The following is a 10490-nucleotide window of genomic DNA, read 5'->3' as shown; positions in this document are numbered from 1 at the left end:
CTTGGGTAGCTGGGATTAGAGAACTGTGCCGTCAAGCCCAATTATAAGGTGATTATTTAGAAAGATGATTGGCCTGCTAATTAACATGTTTCTACTGACACAATAGTGGCATGACTACTCATGAGGGTAACCAACAACTTTCTGAGTGGAGTTGGGGACCTTGCCACAAAGGGAATTCATGCCTGTCTGGTACTGTAAGCCTGGTCATAGATTCTGAGGAAAAACCTACCACTGTTATTTTTGTTTTGTGAAGTGGACATGGCAATCTGCATTCTAAATATTTATTTTCACACCTATATAATAATGCTGCTCTCGGCCTTCTTCGGAAGCTTCTTTTAGTAGTGAGCAGAGAATCACTACTGGTCAAATGTGAATGATGACTCTGGAGGCTCAGGCTTCACTGGGACATCCGCGTCATCTCCCTTCCACAAGGGTCAGATACAGAAAGAACATGAGAACCGGAGGACAGGGAGAAGAGCTGTAAGACAGTGTCTTCCAGAGAGGGCACGGCCGCTGCACAGCTGAAGCGGTGGCACTCTAATTAGGTTTTATATTTTCACTATGATTGCATTTTTATGCGCTTATCTACCATAGGAAAAGACAAACGTGACAGAGTTGAAAGTGGAAAAGCAATTAGCTCTATATCATCATTCATGACTTGTGACACCCTCATTGGTCATCTGGGTCTCCTGTCTAGGTGTTAGTCTACACCACACTTACAGCTGTTTATACATACACATGTTTGTATTATAAGCCACAATCTTCACATGAGGGAGAAATTTTTTTATCTTTCGGAGTTTGGGTGAACTCCCTCAATATATATTCTAACCCCATCAATTTTCCTGCAAACGTTATGATTTCGGCTTTCCTTACAGCTCAATCTATTCCCTTTCACATACGTAGCGGATTTCCATTACTCATTCACCTACCAACGGCCATCTAGTTGATTCCATTTCCTTGCTCTAGTGAATAGAGCAGCCATCAACCTGCATGTGCGAATGTCTCTGTGCTGGGTTTGTGCTCAGGACTAAAATCGCTCGGTCATTTGAAGAAAAATTATTTTTAGTTTTTTTTTGGCGAACCACTAAGCTGATTTCCACAACGGCTGCACTGATTCATTTGCACCGAGTGTGCACTGAGTCATGAGCTGCGTCCCCCACATCCTCCCTAACATTGGTTGTCAGATTTCTTTATGAACGTCATTCTGATAGAGTAAAGAAGTGTCTCAGAGTTGTTTTAATTTGTGATTACCGGAGGATTAGGGATGTTGAGCACATTTAAAAGATAGTTGTTGGCCATTTGTGTTTCTTCTTTTGAAAGTTATCTGTCCAACTAATTACTGAATTTGTTGATTGACGGTTTTATCCCCTTTGCATTGAATTATTTTTAAATTTATAAATTCCAAATTGTCTGAAATGTAGTTGGCAAAGCTTTTCTCCCATTCTATGGGCTGTCTGTGTGCTTCTCCTGATATTTTTCTTTGCTGTGCGGAAACTTTAATTTCATGTTGTCCCATCTGTTGATCCTTGGGGCTGGTTCCTGTGCTATTGAAATTCTTTCTATTCAGAAAGCTTTTGCTGACCCCAATGTCTTGAAGTCTATTTCATATGCTTTTGTCTAGGAGCTTCAGCATTTCATGTTTTAAATTAAGGGCTTTGATGTATTTTTGAATTCATTTTTTTGCACAAAGGAGAAGATATGAATCTAATTTTATTCTGCAGGTGGATGTCCGTGGATGGCCAGTTTCACCAGCATCATTTGTTGAATAGGCTATCTCTTTCCTCCTGCACTTTTGTTAAAAATTAGATGGGTGCCTTAGTTAGGTTCCTATTGTTGTGGCAAAGCACCATAATCAAAAGCGACTTAGGTAGGATAAGGTTTATTTCAGCTCATAGTTTCTCATTAAGTCCATGACTGCAGAAAGTCAGGGCAGGAACTCATACGGGGCAGGAACTTGGAGGTAGGGGCTGATGCAGAGGCTATGGAGGAGTGCTGCTTACTGACTTGCTCCCCATGACTTACTCAGCCTGCTATCTCATAGAATCATCAGCCCAGGGGGCGGTACTGCTCACTGTGAGCTGGCCCTATCATCAAACATCAGTAAATCAAAAAAAAAAAAAAACAACAAAAAAAACAAAAAACACCACAGGATTGCTCAGAGGCCAATCTGGTGTGGATGTTTTCCCAATTGAAGTCAAGTTGACATAAAACTAGGCAGCACTGTGGCCATAGCTCTATTGGTTTATTTCTGGGTCCTGTCTTCTGCTGTCTAGTTGCCTGTTATATGCCAGTACCAGGCTGGTTTTTCCAACCCTCATAGTTTTTTTTTTTTTTTTTTTTGCCTCAAAAAGTGACATTTATTCAAAGAGAGAGAGAGAGAGAGAGAGAGAGAGAGAGAGAGAGAGAGAGAGAACAAAACAAAAAAACAAAAACAAGATGTCCATCCCTTGGCTCCCTTCCCTCCCCCCTCCAGCTGTTCCTCAGCCCCGCCCCCAGGACTGAACCCTGGGCTAGGGCCAGGTAGCAGGACAGCCCCTCAAATGAGGTCAGCAACGTTGAGGGGCATCTCTTCAATGGAGGTGTTGTAGAAAGTCTCAATGTCTCGAAGAGTCCTCTTGTCTTCTTCTGTCACCATGTTACTAGCCACACCTTTCCGGCCAAACCGACCACCTCGACCAATTCTGTGGACGTAGTTTTCCCTGTTGGTGGGAAGGTCATAATTGATGACTAAGGAGACCTGCTGCACATCAATGCCTCTGGCCAACAGGTCAGTGGTAATTAATACTCTGCTAGAGCCAGACCGGAACTCCCTCATGATCAGTCTCGTTCCTTTTGGTCCATATCTCCATGCATGGCAGAAACCGTGAAATCCCGGGCATGCATCTTCTCAGCAAGCCAGTCCACCTTCCTTCTGGTATTGATAAGGATTACTGCCTGGGTGATGGTCAGTGTTTCATACAAGTCACACAATGTGTCGAGCTTCCACTCCTCTCGTTCCACATTGATGTAGAATTGGCGGATACCCTCCAGGGTCAACTCTTCCTTCTTGACAAGAATCCGAATAGGGTCTCTCATGAACTTCTTAGTCACCTCAAGGACATCAGAAGGCATTGTGGCAGACAGCAAAACTACCTGTGTGTTGCTGTTGAGCTTTTGGAATATATCATAGATCTGATCCTTGAACCCACGGCTTAGCATTTCATCTGCTTCATCCAGGACGAACATCTTGATGTATTTGGGTGACAGGTATCTCCAGTTAAGCATATCGAACACCCGGCCAGGGGTGCCCATGATGATATGGGGAGCTTCCATTTGCAGCTTCTGCACCTCAGCACACACGTTGGTGCCCTCAATACAGGCATGACAAGAGGCGCCCATATAGTCTCCCAATGCCATAACCACCTTTTGAATCTGCTGAGCCAATTCACTAGTGGGTGCCAGAACCAAAGCCTGAGTGGCCTTTAGATCTAATTCAATCTGCTGCAGAATCGATATGGCAAATGTAGCTGTTTTCCCACTCCCAGACTGGGCTTGAGCAATCACATCATAACCCTTGATACAAGGAAGAATAGCTCGCTGCTGGATGGCAGAGGGCTTCTCAAAACCATAGGCATACATCCCACGGAGGAGGGATTCTGAGAGGTTCTTGTCATCGAAGCTATCCACAGTCTCATTCCAGTTACTCTCGATGACGCCTTCCGGTTCCATCCCATCGGGGCCATTGTCTCTGGGTCGAGAATCCTGACTCGCAGACATGATCCTTAGAATCTCATACCCTCATAGTTTAACTTGCATTTGGGAACTGTGATACCTCCGGTTATGTTCTTACTCTCTGGGATTGCTTTGGCTGTTTGTGGTCTTTCTTGGTTCCAGGACTAGAGTGGATGTTGTAAATTAAACAAAATAAGGGTCACTTACCCGAGTCTGATGGAAAGGAAACATACTTTCGAATAGGGCGAGAGCAGCTACAATCATATTATTGTGTTAATTTGCAGCTCATCTGCCCGGCAGGTCATACAGGATAGGAAAAAAACAATCAGAGTTTCATAATGTGGTAATCACATACTTCATGAGAATAACTCATTTGTGGCAGTCAAATAAAATTCACAGGATGATGGCCCTAAACCCACAGATGCTGTCTCTGCTTCAGTTCCTGCCAAGTTTTGCATGTTCTTATGCAAGGTAGACACATTATTTTTGACATAGAGTCCTCCCAGAATGAAGGACCAACCCAGCCTGTTTCTTAAAATAAGATTACTAAGCTGAATGTGCCGTCCCTAGTGGGACTTGATTTGCCTTTATGAGAGACTGATTCTGAAGTTTTGGAGTAAGGCAGGGATCTGTGGGCTACCAAGCACCCCAGGGACTGAAACACTAAAGGAGTTAGGAGGAGATGCTGTGGTGGAGAGGCTAGGAATATAAACTTGAGTCAAACTGATCTGAATGTAGGGAATGCTTGGCAGTTTTCCAGCTGGCTGAGCCTGGGTATGTCCCTTTTCCTCTCCCTTCTTCCCTCCCTCCCTCCTTCCTTCCCTCCCTCTTTTCTTTCTTCCTTTTTCCTTTCTCTCTCCCTTTCAGTCCACTGAACATAGTGCTGTGAAAGAATCTGTTCTCATGGATACTAGACAAGCACTGTACCACCGAGCTACGCCCAGGGACATCTTCACTAACCTCTCTGCACTTCAGTCAGGCTCCTCATTTGGAAGATGCCTGACACCTCGACCTAATTTTATGCCCTGCTTCCTTTGCTTGTTCCTAACTGGCTATTCTTGTTGCTTGATTCTCAGGGAATTCTTTTAGTGACAAGAGCTCACACTGAGGAGTGACCTCAGCTCCCTCTCCTTCCCACCAATTATGACTGTGCTATCCCTGTGTCTCCTGCCACTCTTCCTTAGTCACTTCCCGATAGTTCCTCACAGTCCCCAACAGCTTCCTTCTGCCCCAAGAGAGAAGTTTAAGCAGAAATCCCTGCTAGGACTTCATTGTATTCGTCTCGTGCACCCACACTTGGCGTTTCAGTACCTTAACAGATTAGTCCTGATCCATAACCTCACATTCGTCTTACCTGGGCCTTTCCCTCACATTATCATTGTTTCAGGATGGTGTATTTACTTTGTGAAAGTAACTAACGAATCCTTTAACACCCTCAAGGTCACCTAGAAAGGTTCCCTCTGAAGCACAACTCTGTCGCCTAATGGAGATTTACAGAACAAAGCTGTCCTTGAGGACCGACGGGACAGTGAAAAGAGCTCAGCTTCAGCTTTCTTCATGACCAACAGCAGTCCCCACTGAGTGGGCCTCATGGAGCTGAACCTGAGATTAAAGACCAACCTGACTCAACCTGAGATTGAGTCCTGTGAGCACGCTGCTGATGCCCCTTCATTTTCCATGCTGGCTGAACAGAGGATTCCTCTCCCTCTCCCCCTCCTCCTCTCCCTCCTCCTCTCCCTCCCCCTCTTCCTTACCCTCTCCCTCCCCTGTATGTGTGCCCTTGTGTGTGACTTCATTATGGCTTGAGGGAAAAGAAAAATCCAGAACTACAGCCCTGACTTACATAGGTCTGTTAAACGTTTGTAGTGTCGTTTATTTTTGTCACACTCTGTAATAAAACTCTTACAGCAAACCTCTGCATGCCAGCTGCAGGGACCAGAGTACATCCTGACAGGCACAGCCCTCAGCGCTGTTCGCCTCTGACTGGTGGTGCTTCACTGTTGCATGTGATGCGGGGTTTCCTCAACGCCTGCCCTTCCCTCACAGTGACTTCCAGGAGAGAAGGCAGCATATGTGTTTTATTGTTTGTGAGATTCCCAGAGCCCAGGGCACAGCTTGTGTATGCTCCAGGAGAATGCCCTTTCTGTCTTTCTGAACATTTAAGTTTTTATTTTTAAAAATGTGGTGGGAATGGCTAACCTCAGCACCTAAATACTTTCCTCCACTGGGAATAAGGTAAAATTTCCTGTTCTGTCCACAATAATCTCAGCCTTACTTAATGTCTCCTCAGTTGGCTTCCCTCCTCCTTCTTCTCCTTGAGACAGGGTCTCATGTCATTCAAGTTGGCTGTGTACTTCCAATGTAGGAATGATGACTTCTGGTCTTCCTGCCATCATCTCCAAAGTGTTAGGGCATGTGCACGTGTCACTGGTGGATGTGACACCCTGGATCCATCCCTCCCTCCACCAACCCACCCACCTATCTATCTATCTATCTATCTATCTATCTATCTATCTATCTATCTATCTATCTATCTACCATCTATCTTCTGGTGCTGAGAACTGGAATGAGGGCCTTGTATATGTTAGTAAACTCTTCCACTGATCTACACCCCATCCCTTGACCGTTTTTTGGCTTGTTTTGTTTTTTCCAGACAGGGTTTCAGCCCTGGCTGTACTGGAACTCTGTAGTCCAGGCTGGCCTTGAATGTACTGAGATCCACCTGCCTCTGCCTCCTGAGTACTGGGATTAAAGGCGTGTGCTACCACTGCCTGCCTATCCCTTTGCCTTTTAATTTTACTTTAAGGGAATGATTTTAAGGTAGTTTTGAATTTAGTTTCTGTTTTCAGCTTTAATACTAGGTATTGCAGTTATGCTACTTCATGAGCAAATACAAGTCATTTTTTTTTTTATTAACTTGAGTATTTCTTATATACATTTCGAGTGTTATTCCCTTTCCTGGTTTCCGGGCAAACATCCCCCTCCCCCCTCCCCTTCCTTATGGGTGTTCCCCTCCCCATCCTCCCCCCATTGCCGCCCTCCCCCCAACAGTCTAGTTCACTGGGGGTTCAGTCTTAGCAGGACCCAGGGCTTCCCCTTCCACTGGTGCTCTTACTAGGATATTCATTGCTACCTATGAGGTCAGAGTCCACGGTCAGTCCATGTATAGTCTTTAGGTAGTGGCTTAGTCCCTGGAAGCTCTGGTTGGTTGACATTGTTGTACATATGGGGTCTCGAGCCCCTTCAAGCTCTTCCAGTTCTTTCTCTGATTCCTTCAATGGGGGTCCTATTCTCAGTTCAGTGGTTTGCTGCTGGCATTCACCTCTGTGTTTGCTGTATTCTGGCTGTGTCTCTCGGGAGAGATCTACATCTAGCTCCTGTCGGCCTGCACTTCTTTGCTTCATCCATCTTGTCTAATTGGATGGCTGTATATGTATGGGCCACATGTGGGGCAGGCTCTGAATGGGTGTTCCTTCTGTGTCTGTTTTAATCTTTGCCTCTCTATTCCCTGCCAAGGGTATTCTTGTTCCCCTTTTAAAGAAGGAGTGAAGCATTCACATTTTGATCATCCGTCTTGAGTTTCATTTGTTCTAGGCATCTAGGGTAATTCAAGCATTTGGGCTAATAGCCACTTATCAATGAGTGCATACCATGTGTGTTTTTCTGTGAATACAAGTCATTTTTAATGGGGGGGGGGTGTTGGTGATGAAATTAGTTTGTTCAAAGCTAAGACATTATATTAATATAATAACAATGTATTAATAGAAAACAAGCATACTTATGTGTATTAATGTCATGAAGTTGATTCACATTATTTCTGAAGTAAAATACTCAGGGAGAGCACATTTAAAAAACTATAATTTCAGCATCTTCCTGCTTCTTAGATACCTTCAAGCTCCTGCGTCCAACACAAAGGACTGTATACTCTTTTTTTTTTAAATTTTTTTTTTTTATCTCCAGGCATTGTTTGCAACTGGAGCCTGACCCAGACCAGGAAGGCAACTTGTACCACGTTTACTACCTGTAGATGCTCCGGAAGAGACTGCAACAGTTCCTGAAAGCCCCACTGCTATTTCACCAATAGCCACTGGAGGGCTCCAGACACCATTCTGAATCTTTACAGCAGCCCATGACCTATACTCTAGAAATGTCCTACAAACCCATTGATGAGGTAAAATCACTGCTGGGTTATCACCTCAGTTTGATACAGCAGCACAAAGCAGTTTCCAGCACACAGGAAACATCATCATTGAGACCATGCACAACCAAGACCCTTACTAGAAAATCTCCTGGCAAGATTCCTTGGCTAACCTTCGAAAGTCCATAGTTTGCTGGGTTAGAGACACTGTGATACCCTTAAACGGAAGTGTCGGGGAAGGACACTTCTAGAAGGCCTGTACTACTTTTCAGTCCCAGAGTTTTGGAGAACTGTCGGCGCATGTGCTTCAGAGCTCATCATATGTGTTCACGGCCCCTGATATCCAGACCTCCCGGGACCATCTGCGAGAGAAGATCTTATTTCTCCAGACCAGAGGGAAAGCAGCACCCCCCGCCCCGGCTGCATCCTTGGCCTTAGACCTCCCAACAGCACAGAGCTAGGGCCTGTTGTGGTTAAGGACATCCTTGAGAAGTATGGGGTGAAGGTCACATGGAGATGAAGAAGGCATTCGCCTACCTTAAGGAGAGAGGGAAGCTGAAGAAGTCAGTCAGTCTCTTGAAGATATGACTGGGTTTCACAGACATCAATATCATCTCAAAAACTGCAGATTGTCATAGCATTTCGAAAGTCACTTTACTGGCCCAGACATGTATATCAAAAGAATAAATTAGAACTAACACAAATAGGAAAAAGACTTATATAGATGCCAAAAGTTGTAAGGGAATTCATCTTAGTTTGCTATTTAAGATACCTTCTATCAGAAACAGTTGATTTTTAGTGTTATGAACTGTCAGTATTTTTCTTGCGTTAACTGTTTAAACTTCTGAAGTATTTTGTGTTTACAACGTTTATAAATAAATGATTGCCTTCTCCAACATGTAATTTCAGTAATCCTATATTATGATTACTGTAAATATAATTGTTCCAGTCAACCAAATCTAGTGCTTAGCTATGTTTTCATTTTATCTCAAGATATATTAGTTCAGTAAACACTCCAAAGAATTATACTATGCAAAAAATAAGGTTTTGTTTTGTTGCAAAAGCATCAAAAGGCCAGAACATATATTTCAATGAAAAAAAAAGTATTAACTTGGGCATTTCAATCAGAAGATTCTAGAGACTTTAAAGAGAAATTTCAAAGTGAAACAAAATCTAATTTATCTTAAAGGTCATAGCAATACCATTGCTCTTTTTAAAAACTTGTAGATGTGTGTGTGTGTGTGTGTGTGTGTGTGTGTGTGTTTTGCCTGTGTACTCTGTGAGCGCCTGGATATACAGAAGTCAGAAGTGGACATAAGATCTTCTGGAATTATAGTTACAGTTGTGAGCTAACATGTGGGTGCTGGGAACCAAACCCAGGTCTTCTGCAAGAGCATCAACTGCTCTTAACCATGAAACCCTTAGTCCAGCCCAATAGGCCTGTTGACTGCCATTTATACTGTATTTATCTGACATTCATACTACCAACTCCACTAACGAATGTGCATAAAAATGCATTTTCCATGGGAACATCTGGTATTGCTACACTGGCAGTCACTTACCTAGTCACCACATAATAAAAAGTTGTCACTTTTTTTTCTTGAAAATAAACAAGGGATTAATTTTTTTCAAGATTAGTAATTTGGGCTGAATTATAAACTACCATTTAAAATTATGAGTAGTGCTTCTGTGATGGAATGGATTAGGATTAAGAGCGGTGAGACTCGGTTGGCTGTACATGGCTGAGAGGGTGGAGGCAAAGGCCCTCCTAATGACACAGGGACAGGTGACTTCTGCCTGGACCACTCATCTCCTCTTTTTTTTCTTTCAGTTTATTTTTTCTTTTTTTTTAATTGGACATTTTTTTATTACATTTCAAATGTTATCCCCTTTCCTGGTTTCTCAGCCATAAGTCCCCTATCCCATCCTCCTCCCCTTCTTCTATAAGGGTGTTCCCCCACCCCCACATTCCCCACTTGTCCCCTCTTTATTCAGTTCTTCCTTTTCTACACTGTCTGACCTCTTACAGGACTCAGACATCTGTTCACTGAGCATATTAAATAGAGAGAAAGTTTCCAAGTTGGCCTCAGGACAACAAAACAAATGTTGGTGTGTGTCTCATTGATATCTACACCAATGATACATACATAGGATGAGGCTGGCCAGAGGTTGCCAAAGCATTGCCTACTTGCTTTGTTTTGAGTAAGGGTAACGGTGTCCAGTAATGTTCAGGGATATGCAGGAAACAATCTAGTAGAGTCAGGTTGATGCTGGGAACATGTCCACAGAATGTCTCTGCCTTCGTCAGTGCAAAGGACCTCCATGGTGGTGCTTGGTGATTTCACCACCTAGTGAGCATGATCTACATGATTTTCTAAATTTTCTTTTTCCTGGAGAAACATGCTATGAGCTAAATATTGTTCTACATACTTGGGGCATATCAGAGATTAAAGCAAGGAGCTCTGTGTACTGCTTGTGACCTTGGGAAAGTCACTTCAGCCTTCTGCACCTGTCACCAGCTGCCCAATGGGTGAGGCTAGGATCAGAGTGGACACTGAACCTGGTACACTACAGATGGCGAACAGATCTCCTGCTCCAACCCTCCATTCAGGGAGCAGGAAGGGCTGGAAGTGGGCTTTTA

The 10490-nt window shown here is 43.7% G+C and overlaps 3 pseudogenes; 1 reads left to right on the top strand and 2 right to left on the bottom strand.

Moving 5' to 3' along the window:
- Positions 1-2458: 2458 nt before the first annotated feature.
- On the bottom strand, positions 2459-3771 carry Eif4a1-ps8 (eukaryotic translation initiation factor 4A1, pseudogene 8; annotated as a pseudogene).
- Positions 3772-7678: 3907 nt separating this feature from the next.
- Positions 7679-8437, top strand: LOC134479126 (RAD9, HUS1, RAD1-interacting nuclear orphan protein 1-like; annotated as a pseudogene).
- A 1907-nt stretch (positions 8438-10344) lies between these two features.
- Prelid1-ps3 (PRELI domain containing 1, pseudogene 3) overlaps positions 10345-10490 on the bottom strand; it is an 836-nt pseudogene continuing 690 nt past the window's right edge.

Source organism: Rattus norvegicus, chromosome 6 (assembly GCF_021556685.1).
Source record: "Rattus norvegicus strain SHRSP/BbbUtx chromosome 6, alternate assembly SHRSP_T2T, whole genome shotgun sequence".
NCBI lineage: Eukaryota > Metazoa > Chordata > Mammalia > Rodentia > Muridae > Rattus > Rattus norvegicus.
Note: the sequence above shows the minus strand (reverse complement) of the source record. Positions and strands in the feature narration are given on the sequence as shown.